The sequence below is a fragment of the Salvelinus alpinus genome, chromosome 30 (assembly GCF_045679555.1).
Source record: "Salvelinus alpinus chromosome 30, SLU_Salpinus.1, whole genome shotgun sequence".
NCBI lineage: Eukaryota > Metazoa > Chordata > Actinopteri > Salmoniformes > Salmonidae > Salvelinus > Salvelinus alpinus.
Genome location: NC_092115.1, coordinates 4,448,799 through 4,461,386, shown reverse-complemented (window position 1 = coordinate 4,461,386; position 12,588 = coordinate 4,448,799). Strand labels below are relative to the sequence as shown.

Below are 12,588 nucleotides of genomic sequence, written 5' to 3'. Positions count from 1 at the left end.
TAAATTGGAAAACAATACTTAAAAATAACTGATATCGGCACAAGATTAAGTGTTGGAATATAAATACTACAGTTAATGAAAATCTTATACTTAATCCAGTATAAATTAATATATATAATTGATTATACAAGAGACGAAATTCTACAGCACAATGGCAGATTAATGCCTCAAGTGTACTAACAGTGACTCAATAATTCATGCCTTCTGGGAGTGCTATAATATCCAATAGTTATGGCCAGAAAGCTGTCTGTCAGAAGTTTTACGATGTAAGTTTACTTTTAATGTCGCCATCTGCATATTTCAAGACTTGGCATACGAGGGTGCGGTGAGATAGCCCGATGGATTGGACAATACTATATCCGTCTCTTATATTGCAGACGCTATTACTTAAATACTGGAAGTCAAACGATAGCCCGACATAAAGAGAACGGAAGAATAAAATGCTTTATTATTTAAATGTTGAAAGAAATCTGGCTACAGACAGAAACAACATAACACAATTTGAAGTCATACGAGGTAGAGTCTTACAAGCATTAGAAAGAACATTGGATGTGGATATGGTGGGAACATGTTGGTCTGAGCAAGCGGGATTTCATTCATGTTAGTTGAAATGTACACTACATGGCCAAAAGTATGTTATCACCTGCTTGTCAAACATCTCATTCCAACATCATGGGCATTAATATGGAGTTTGTCCCCCCTTCGTTGCTATAACAGCCTCCACTCTTCTGGGAAGGCTTTCCACTAGATGTTGGAACATTACTGCAAGGACTTGCTTCCATTCAGCCACAAGAGCATTAGTGAGGTCGGGCACTGATGTTGGGCGATTAGGCCTGGCTCGCAGTTGGCGTTCCAATTCATCCCAAAGGTGTTCGATGGGGTTGAGGTCAGGGCTCTGTACAGGCCATACAAGTTCTTCCACACCAATCTCAACAAATCATTTCTGTATGGACCTTACTTTTTGCATGGAGTATTGTCATGCTGAAACAGGAAAGGGCCTTCCCCAAACTGTTGCCACAAAGTTGGAAGCACAGAATCATCTAGAATGTCATTGTCTGCTGTAGCGTTAAGATTTCCCTTCACCGTAACTAACTAAGAGGCCTAGCCCGAACCATGAAAAAGAGCCCCAGACCATTATTCTTCCTCCACCAAACTTTACAGTTGGCACTATGCATTGGGGCAGGTAGCGTTCTCCTGGCATCTGCCAAACCCAGATTCATCCATCAAACTGCCAGGTGGTGAAACGTGATTCATCACTCCAGAGAACGTGTTTCCACTGCTCCAGAGTCCAATGGCGGTGAGCTTTACACCACTCCAGCCGACGCTTGGCATTGCGCATGGTGATCTTAGGCTTGTGTGTGGCTGCTCGGCCATGGAAACCCATTTCATGAAGCTCCCGACCAACAGTTATTGTGCTGACGTTGCTTCCAGAGGCAGTTTGGACCTCGCTAGTGAGTGTTGCAACCGAGGACAGACGATCTTTACACGCTACAAGCACTCGCTGGTCCCCGTTCTGTGAGCTTGTGTGGTCTACCATTTTGTGGCTGAGCCGTTGCTGCGCCTCGACATTGCCACTTCACAATAACAGCACTTATAGTTGACCGGGGCAGCTTCAGCAGGGTAGAAATTTGACAAACTGACTTGTTGGGAAAGGTGGCATACTATGAACGTGCCACGTTGAAAGTCACTGAGCTCTTCGGTACGGGCCATTATACTGCCAATGTTTGTCTATGGAGATTGCATGGCTGTTTGTCCATGGAGATTGCATGGCTGTGTGCTGAATTTTATACACCTGTCAGCATTTGGGCGTGACTGAAATAGCAAATCCACAAATTTGAAGTAGTGTCCACATACTTTTGTCTATGTAGTTGTTTTTGTTAATTGTAAAAACAATAGTAAAGGGCCTCCCGATTGGCACAGCGTTCTAAGCCACTGCATTGCAGTGCTTAAGGCGTCACTACAGACTCGGGTTCGATCCCAGGCTGTGTCACTGCGGGCCCTGACCGGTAGACCCATGAGGTGGGGTACAATTGGCCCAGCGTCGTGCAGGTTAGGGGAGGGTTTGGCAAGCTGACTTCAGTCGCCAGTTGTACAGTGTTCCCTCTGACACATTGGTGCGGCTGGCTTCCGGGTTAAGTGAGCAGTGTGTCAAGAAGCAGTGCGGCTTGGCAGGGTCGTGTTTTGGAGAACGCATGGCTCTCGACCTTCGCCTCTTGCAGCGATGGGACTAGACTGTACCTACCAATTTGATATTGTGGGTAAAAGTACAATAAAATAGATACAGTATATTGACATAAAAGACAATTATAAATAAAAAAGGTTAAAAAAATACTAAAATAAAATATCACAAACAAAACTCTTATTGAAAGATTCAGTGAAAGTTTTAAGGAAATTATTTAAAAAACGAAACAGTTCCATTGTCTGAGCGTTAATTAGACCTCCCAGGAAACTTTCAAGGAACCAGAGTAAACCAGTGTTCTCAGGTCCTCCCTGCAAACTAAAAATAAACGTTCCCAGAACTGGCGAAACGTTCACTTCTGTTCTCAGAATGTTTAAAAAGACGTTCAGTTTATACCGGTCAGGAAACGTATAGCTTTCTTCCCACAACCAATGTGAAACCAAAAACGTACGTTCCCACAACTTCCAAGGAACCAAATGTGCTAGCTGGGAAGGCCTCAAAACCTCAATCTACAGTGACTCAAAACCAAAACATAAGTAGGCCTTCCTACAAATCACCATCAAGAAAACAGTTCTGGTCATTTATTAGATGACAGGTGCTTTCTTTAGATGTGATGTGAGCGCGCGCACGCACACACACACACACACACACACACACACACACACACACACACACACACACACACACACACACACACACACACACACACACACACACACACACACACAGGTGCTTTTTATTTCGCCTTGACGTGAGCACAGTCACCAGAGGAACCACATTCACCACAGTCACCAGAGGGACCACATTCACCACAGTCACCAGAGGGACCACATTCACCACAGTCACCAGAGGGACCAGTCACCACAGTCACCACAGTCACCAGAGGGACCACAGTCACCACAGTCACTAGAGGGACCACCGTCACCACAGTCACCAGAGGGACCACAGTCACCACAGTCACCAGAGGGACCACAGTCACCACAGTCACCAGAGTGACCAGTCACCACAGTCACCAGAGGGACCACAGTCACCAGAGGCACCACAGTCACCACAGTCACCAGAGGGACCAGTCACCACAGTCACCAGAGGGACCACAGTCACCAGAGGGACCAGAGGGACCACAGTCACCACAGTCACGAGAGGGACCACAGTCACCACAGTCAGAGGACCACAGTCACCAGAGGGACCAGTCACCAGAGGGACCAGAGGGACCACAGTCACCAGAGGGACCAGTCACCACAGGGACCAGTCACCAGAGGGACCACAGTCACCACAGTCACCACAGGGACCACAGTCACCAGAGGGACCACAGTCACCAGAGGGACCACAGTCACCAGAGGGACCAGTCACCAGAGGGACCACAGTCACCAGAGGGACCACAGTCACCAGAGGGACCAGAGGGACCACAGTCACCAGAGGGACCATAGGGACCAGAGGGACCACAGTCACCAGAGGGACCAGAGGGACCACAGTCACCACAGTCACCAGAGGGACCACAGTCACCAGAGGGACCAGAGGGACCACAGTCACCAGAGGGACCACAGTCACCAGAGGGACCACAGTCACCAGAGGGACCAGAGAGACCAGAGGGACCAGAGGGACCACAGTCACCAGAGGGACCACAGTCACCAGAGGGACCACAGTCACCAGAGGGACCACAGACACCAGAGGGACCACAGTCACCAAAGGGACCAGAGGGACCACAGTCACCAGAGGGACCAGAGGGACCACAGTCACCAGAGGGACCACAGACACCAGAGGGACCACAGTCACCAAAGGGACCAGAGGGACCAGAGGGACCACAGTCACCAGAGGGACCAGAGGGACCACAGTCACCAGAGGGACCAGATGGACCACAGTCACCAGAGGGACCAGAGGGACCAGAGGGACCACAGTCACCAGAGGGACCAGAGGGACCACAGTCACCAGAGGGACCAGATGGACCACAGTCACCAGAGGGACCAGAGGGACAAGAGGGACCAGATGGACCACAGTCACCAGAGGGACCAGAGGGACCAGAGGGACCAGTCACTGTGTTTCCTCACCATCATTGCTATGAGAGCACAGATATAGCTCTGCTTCATAATGAACCTGAACACTGTTACAACAGCATTCACTTGGCCCTCCTTCTCCTTCTCCTCCTCCTCCTCCTCCTCCTCCTCCTCCTCCTGTTCCTCCTCCTCGTCCTGTTCCTGCTCCGCTCCCGCCATCCTAGCAGTCTCTCCTCGCAGGGTTGGACTGAAGTCATACACACCTCCATCCTTCTCTGTATAGATAAAGACACACAGATACAGGGTGATATAGTACAATATATACAGGGTGATATAGTACAGTATACATAGGATATATAGGGTGATATAGTACAGTATACACAGGAGATATAGAGTGATATAGTACAGTATATACAGGGTGATATAGTACAGTATATACAGGAGATATAGGGTGATATAGTACAGTATATACAGGATATATAGAGTGATATAGTACAGTATATACAGTATCTACAGGGTGATATAGTACAAGAGATATAGGGTGATATAGTACAGTATATACAGGGTGATATAGTACAGGATATATAGGAGATATAGGGTGATATAGTACAGTATCTACAGGGTGATATAGTACAGGAGATATAGGGTGATATAGTACAGTATATACAGGAGATATAGGGTGATATAGTACAGTATATACAAGGTGATATAGTACAGTGTATATACAGGGTGATATATTACAGGATATATAGAAGATATAGGGTGATAAAGTACAGTATATCAGGGTGATGTAGTACAGTATATACAGGAGATATAGGGTGATATAGTACAGTATACACAGGATATATAGGGTGATATAGTACAGGAACTATAGGGTGATATAGTACAGTATATACAGGAGATATAGGGTGATATAGTACAGTATATCAGGGTGATATAGTACAGTATATACAAGGTGATATAGTACAGTATATACAGGAGATATAGGGTGATATAGTACAGTATATACAGGGTGATATAGTACAGTATATACAGGAGATATAGGGTGATATAGTACATTATATACACAGTGATATAGTACAGGATATATAGGAGATACAGGGTGATATAGTAAAGTATATACAGGGTGATATAGTACAGGATATACAGGGTGATATAGTACAGTATATACAGGGTGATATAGTACAGGATATATAGGAGATACAGGGTGATATAGTACAATATATACAGGGTGATATAGTACAGGATATACAGGGTGATATAGTACAGTATATACAGGGTGATATAGTACAGGATATACAGGGTGATATAGTACAGTATATATAGGGTGATATAGTACAGTATATATAGGGTGATATAGTACAGTATATACAGAGTGATATAGTACAGTATATATAGGGTGATATAGTACAGTATATACAGGAGATATAGGGTGATATAGTACAGTATATACAGGGTGATATAGTACAGTATATGCAGGGTGATATAGTACAGTATATACAGGGTGATATAGTACAGGATATACAGGGTGATATAGTACAGTATATACAGGGTGATATAGTACAGGATATACAGGGTGATATAGTACAGTATATACAGGGTGATATAGTACAGGATATATAGGAGATACATGGTGATATAGTACAGTATATACAGGGTGATATAGTACAGGATATATAGGAGATACAGGGTGATATAGTACAGGATATACAGGGTGATATAGTACAGGATATACAGGGTGATATAGTACAGGATATACAGGAGATATAGTACAGTATATACAGGGTGATATAGTACAGGATATACAGGAGATATAGTACAGGATATATAGGAGATACAGGGTGATATAGTACAGTATATACAGGGTGATATAGTACAGTATATACAGGGTGATATAGTACAGGATATATAGGAGATACAGGGTGATATAGTACAGTATATACATGGTGATATAGTACAGTATATACAGGGTGATATAGTACAGGAGATATAGGGTGATATAGTACAGTATATACAGGAGATATAGGGTGATATAGTACAGTATATACAAGGTGATATAGTACAGTGTATATACAGGGTGATATATTACAGGATATATAGAAGATATAGGGTGATAAAGTACAGTATATCAGGGTGATATAGTACAGTATATACAGGAGATATAGTACAGTATATACAGGAGATATAGGGTGATATAGTACAGTATACACAGGATATATAGGGTGATATAGTACAGGAACTATAGGGTGATATAGTACAGGATATACAGGGTGATATAGTACAGTATATACAGGGTGATATAGTACAGTATATACAGGGTGATATAGTACAGTATATACAGGGTGATATAGTACATTATATACACGGTGATATAGTACAAGATATACAGGGTGATATAGTACAGGATATACAGGGTGATATAGTACAGGATATACAGGGTGATATAGTACAGTATATACAGGGTGATATAGTACAGGATATACAGGGTGATATAGTACAGGATATATAGGAGATACAGGGTGATATAGTACAGTATATACAGGGTGATATAGTACAGTATATACAGGGTGATATAGTACAGGATATATAGGAGATAAGGATAGGAGATATATTCCCTATATAATGCACTACTTTTGACCAGGCCCCAGTTTACAAAAAAATTTCCTCCTTGCAGAAATATCTATATTTTTAAATTACAACATAAATTGTGCTGCCGATTATAATTTCACTCGTCCCATATACTCAGCCTGTATATTCAAAATGTTACAGTGAGTTTGCTCACAGCACGTGTCTTGCGAGAATAGACTTTTGCCCAATGTTTGTACAGTAAAACTCACCTGTAATGTTATTGATTTGGTCCATTTCATACTGTGGGGTGGAGTACAGGTCCTGGCGGACCGGTCCATTTTCCACTGAGTCTAGGGTGGAGATGTAGTCAAGAGACGTCTCGTTGGACTTTGCAACCGTCCCCTGTGGAACAACACAGCAGCAATATGGACTATGGTTAGAGTCAGGAGGTTTTCCTCGTCACCTGAACATTCATATGCATCATAGGCTGCAGTCCTCTGCAGCTCAGTGTGTGGAGCATGGTCCTTGCAACACCAGGATAGTGGGTTTGATTCCAGGGACCACCCATATGTAAAAATACAAATGTACGCAAGCATGACGGTAAACCGCTTTGGATCAAAGCCTCTGCTTAATGGCATACAGTGGGGAGAACAAGTATTTGATACACTGCCGATTTTGCAGGTTTTCCTACTTACAAAGCATGTAGAGGTCTGTAATTGTTATCATAGGTACACTTCAACTGTGAGAGACGGAATCTAAAACAAAAATCCTGAAAATCACATTGTATGATTTTTAAGTAATTAATTAGCATTTTATTGCATGACATAAGTATTTGATACATCAGAAAAGCAGAACTTAATATTTAGTACAGAAACTTTTGTTTGCAATTACAGAGATCATACATTTCCTGTAGTTCTTGACCAGGTTTGCACGCACTGCAGCAGGGATTTTGGCCCACTCCTCCATACAGACCTTCTCCAGATCCTTCACGTTTCGGGGCTGTCGCTGGGCAATACGGACTTTCAGCTCCCTCCAAAAATGTTCTATTGGGTTCAGGTCTGGAGACTGGCTAGGCCACTCCAGGACCTTGAGATGCTTCTTACGGAGCCACTCCTTAGTTACCATGGCTGTGTGTTTCAGGTCGTTGTCATGCTGGAAGACCCAGCCACGACCCATCTTCAATGCTCTTACTGAGGGAAGGAGGTTGTTGGCCAAGATCTCACGATACATGGCCCCATCCATCCTCCCCTCAATACGGTGCAGTCGTCCTGTCCCCTTTGCAGAAAAGCATCCCCAAAGAATGATGTTTCCACCTCCGTGCTTCACGGTTGGGATGGTGTTCTTGGGGTTGTACTCATCCTTCTTCTTCCTCCAAACACGGCGAGTGGAGTTTAGACCAAAAAGCTCTATTTTTGTCTCATCAGACCACATGACCTTCTCCCATTCCTCCTCTGGATCATCCAGATGGTCATTGGCAAACTTCAGACGGGCCTGGACATGCGCTGGCTTGAGCAGGGGGACCTTATGTGCGCTGCAGGATTTTAATCCATGACGGCGTAGTGTGTTACTAATGGTTTTCTTTGAGACTGTGGTCCCAGCTCTCTTCAGGTCATTGACCAGGTCCTGCCATGTAGTTCTGGGCTGATCCCTCACCTTCCTCATGATCATTGATGCCCCACGAGGTGAGATCTTGCATGGAGCCCCAGACCGAGGGTGATTGACCGTCATCTTGAACTTCTTCCATTTTCTAATAATTGCGCCAACAGTTGTTGCCTTCTCACCAAGCTGCTTGCCTATTGTCCTGTAGCACATCCCAGCCTTGTGCAGGTCTACAATTTTATCCCTGATGTCCTTACACAGCTCTCTGGTCTTGGCCATTGTGGAGAGGTTGGAGTCTGTTTGATTGAGTGTGTGGACAGGTGTCTTTTATACAGGTAACAAGTTCAAACAGGTGCAGTTAATACAGGTAATGAGTGGAGAACAGGAGGGCGTCTTAAAGAAAAACTAACAGGTCTGTGAGAGCCGGAATTCTTACTGGTTGGTAGGTGATCAAATACTTATGTCATGCAATAAAATGCTAATTAATTACTTAAAAATCATACAATGTGATTTTCAGGATTTTTGTTTTAGATTCCGTCTCTCACAGTTGAAGTGTACCTATGATAAAAATTACAGACCTCTACATGCTTTGTAAGTAGGAAAACCTGCAAAATCGGCAGTGTATCAAATACTTGTTCTCCCCGCTGTATATTACATATCACACACTAAAAGTATGTGGACACCCCTTCAAATTAGTGGATTCGGCTATTTCAGCCACATCAGTTGCTGACAGGTGTATAAAATCGAGAACACAGCCATGCGATCTCCATAGACAAACATTGGCAGTAGAATGGCCTTACTAAAGAGCTCAGTGACTCTCAACGTGGCACCGTCATAGGATGCCACCTTTCAAACAAGTCAGTTAGTCAACTGTAAGTGCTGTTATTGTGATGGGGAAACGTCTAGGAGCAACAACGGCTCAGCCGCGAAGTGGTAGGCCACACAAGCTCACAGAACAAATGCTGAACTGCTGAAGCATGTAAAAAGGGTCTGTTCTCGGTTGCAACACTCACTACTGAGTTCCAAACTCAGTGCAATAGAGATTGCATCATCTGTGGATCTATTGGGGCGGTATGCAAATTGAAGTGGGTCTAGGGTTTCTGGGATAATGGTGTTGATGTGAGCCATGACCAGCCTTTCAAAGCACTTCATGGCTACAGACGTGAGTACTACGGGTCGGTAGTCATTTAGGCTGGTTATGGTGGTCTGCTTGAAACATGTCGGTATTACAGACTTAGACAGGGACAGGTTGAAAATGTCAGCGAAGACGCTTGCCAGTTGGTCAGCGCATGCTCGGAGTACACGTCCTGGTAATTCGTCTGGCCCCGCAGCCTTGTGTATGTCGACCTGTTTAAAGGTCTTACTCACTTCGGCTACTCAGAGCGTGATCACACTGTCTTCCGGAACAACTGGTGCTCTCATGCATGTTTCAGTGTTATTTGCCTCGAAGCGAGCATAGAAGTAGTTTAGCTTGTCTGGTAGGCTCGTGCCACTGGGCAGCTCTCGGCTGTGCTTCCCTTTGTAGTCTGTAATGGTTCGCAAGCCCTGCCACATCTGACGAGCGTCGGAGCCGGTGTAGTATGATTCAATCTTAGTTCTGTACTGACGCTTTGCCTGTTTGATGGTTCGTCGGAGGGCATAGTGGGATTTCTTATAGGCTTCCGGGTTAGAGTCCCGCTCCTTGAAAGCGTTAGGATGTTACCTACCTCTATAGGTTCCTGAAGCCAGAGGTGTACGATGATGGATGAGATCTCAAACAGACTGGAGGGAGAGGAAGGGGGAGAGGGAAGGGGAGAGAGAGAAAGTTACCTACCTCTATGGGTTCTTTCTCTATGTTGTTACTTACCTCTATGGGTTGTATTTCTATGTTGTCACGTACCTCTATGGGTTGTATCTCTATGTTGTTACCTACCCAGTCTATGGGTTGTATCTCTATGGTGTTACCTACCTCTATAGGTTCCTGGAGCCAGAGACGTATGAGAGATACCAGGGTGTTACCTACCTCTATAGGTTCCTGGAGCCAGAGACGTATGAGAGATACCAGGGTGTTACCTACCTCTATGGGTTCCTGGAGCCAGAGACGTATGAGAGATACCAGGGTGTTACCTACCTCTATAGGTTCCTGGAGCCAGAGACGTATGAGAGATACCAGGGTGTTACCTACCTCTATAGGTTCCTGGAGCCAGAGACGTAGGAGAGATACCAGGGTGTTACCTACCTCTATAGGTTCCTGGACACAGAGACGTATGAGAGATACCAGGGTGTTACCTACCTCTATAGGTTCCTGGACACAGAGACGTATGAGAGATACCAGGGTGTTACCTACCTCTATAGGTTCCTGGAGCCAGAGACGTATGAGAGATACCAGGGTGTTACCTACCTCTATAGGTTCCTGGAGCCAGAGACCTATGAGAGATACCAGGGTGTTACCTACCTCTATAGGTTCCTGGAGCCAGAGACGTATGAGAGATACCAGGGTGTTACCTACCTCTATAGGTTCCTGGAGCCAGAGGCGTATGAGAGATACCAGGGTGTTACCTACCTCTATAGGTTCCTGGAGCCAGAGACGTATGAGAGATACCAGGATGTTACCTACCTCTATAGGTTTCTGGAGCCAGAGGCGTATGAGAGATACCAGGGTGTTACCTACCTCTATAGGTTCCTGGAGCCAGAGACGTATGAGAGTGGCCAGGGTGTTACCTACCTCTATAGGTTCCTGGAGCCAGAGACGTATGAGAGTGGCCAGGGTGTTATCTACCTCTATGGGCTCCTGGAGCCAGAGACGTATGAGAGATACCAGGGTGTTACCTACCTCTATAGGTTCCTGGAGCCAGAGGCGTATGAGAGATACCAGGGTGTTACCTACCTCTATGGGTTCCTGGAGCCAGAGGCGTATGAGAGATACCAGGGTGTTACCTATCTCTATAGGTTCCTGGAGCCAGAGGCGTATGAGAGATACCAGGGTGTTACCTACCTCTATAGGTTCCTGGAGCCAGAGGAGTATGAGAGTGGCCAGGGTGTTTACCTACCTCTATAGGTTCCTGGAGCCAGAGACGTATGAGAGTGGCCAGGGTGTTACCTACCTCTATAGGTTCCTGGAGCCAGAGACGTATGAGAGTGGCCAGGGTGTAGTACAGCAGCAGCAGCATAATGGGGTTAACAAAGTGGTGCCAGGCCAGCTCAGGGTTAACTATCATCCTCCATGTAGAGGAGCAGTCAGTCTGGATGATGGATGAGATGCCGAACAGACTGGAGTGAGAGGGAGGGGGGAGGGAGAGGGGGAGAGAGACAGAGAGACAGAGAGAGTTATTATTGAACATGCAGCACCTCGATATATAAAGGTTACATACATTTGCGGTATAGTTGAGGCAATTTTAAATGCACATTTTATTTGTAAAGACTAAAAGTTACAGAAAATGTAAAGCACTGTGTAATATTTTTGCATTTGGCGCCCTGCAATTCTAGCGGTTGTTTAGGAACGTGATCCCGTTAAAGGGATCCGTAGCTGAGAGAAGTTAATGTGAGTCTGGAAGGAGAGTTTACAGTCTAACCAGATACCTAGGTGTTTGTAATTGTCCACATATTCTAAGTCAGAACCGTCCAGAGTAGTGATGCTGGACGGGCGGGCAGGTGCGGGCAGCGATCGGTTGAAGAGCATGCATTTGGTTTTACTTGCGTTTAAGAGCAGTTTGAGGCCATGGAAGGAGAGTTGTATGGCATTGAAGCTCATCTGGAGGTTAATTAACACAGTGTCCAAAGAAGGGCCAGAAGTATACAGAATGGTGTCGTCTGCGTAGAGGTGGATCAGAGAATCACCAGCAGCAAGAGCAACATCATTGATGTATACAGAGAAGAGAGTCGGCCCGAGAATTGAACTCTGTGGCACCCCCATAGAGACTGCCAGAGGTCCGGACAACAGGCCCTCCGATTTGACACACTGAACTCTGTCTGAGAAGTAGTTGGTGAACCAGGCGAGGCAGTCATTTGAGAAACCAAGGCTGTTGAGTCAGTCTGCCGATAAGAATGTGGTGATTGACAGAGTTGAAAGCCTTGGCCAGGTCGATGAATACAGCTGCACAGTATTGTCTCTTATCGATGGCGGTTATGATATCGTTTAGGACCTTGAGCGTGGCTGAGGTGCACCCATGACCAGCTAAGAAACTAGATTGCATAGCGGAGAAGGTACGGTGAGATTCGAAATGGTCGGTGATCTGTTTGTTAACTTGGCTTTCGAAGACCTAAGAAAGGCAG

The 12,588-nt window shown here is 45.3% G+C and overlaps 1 pseudogene; it reads right to left on the bottom strand.

Moving 5' to 3' along the window:
- The window catches only part of LOC139559551 (piezo-type mechanosensitive ion channel component 2-like), a 179,982-nt pseudogene that overhangs the window by 99,879 nt on the left and 67,515 nt on the right, over window positions 1–12,588 (bottom strand).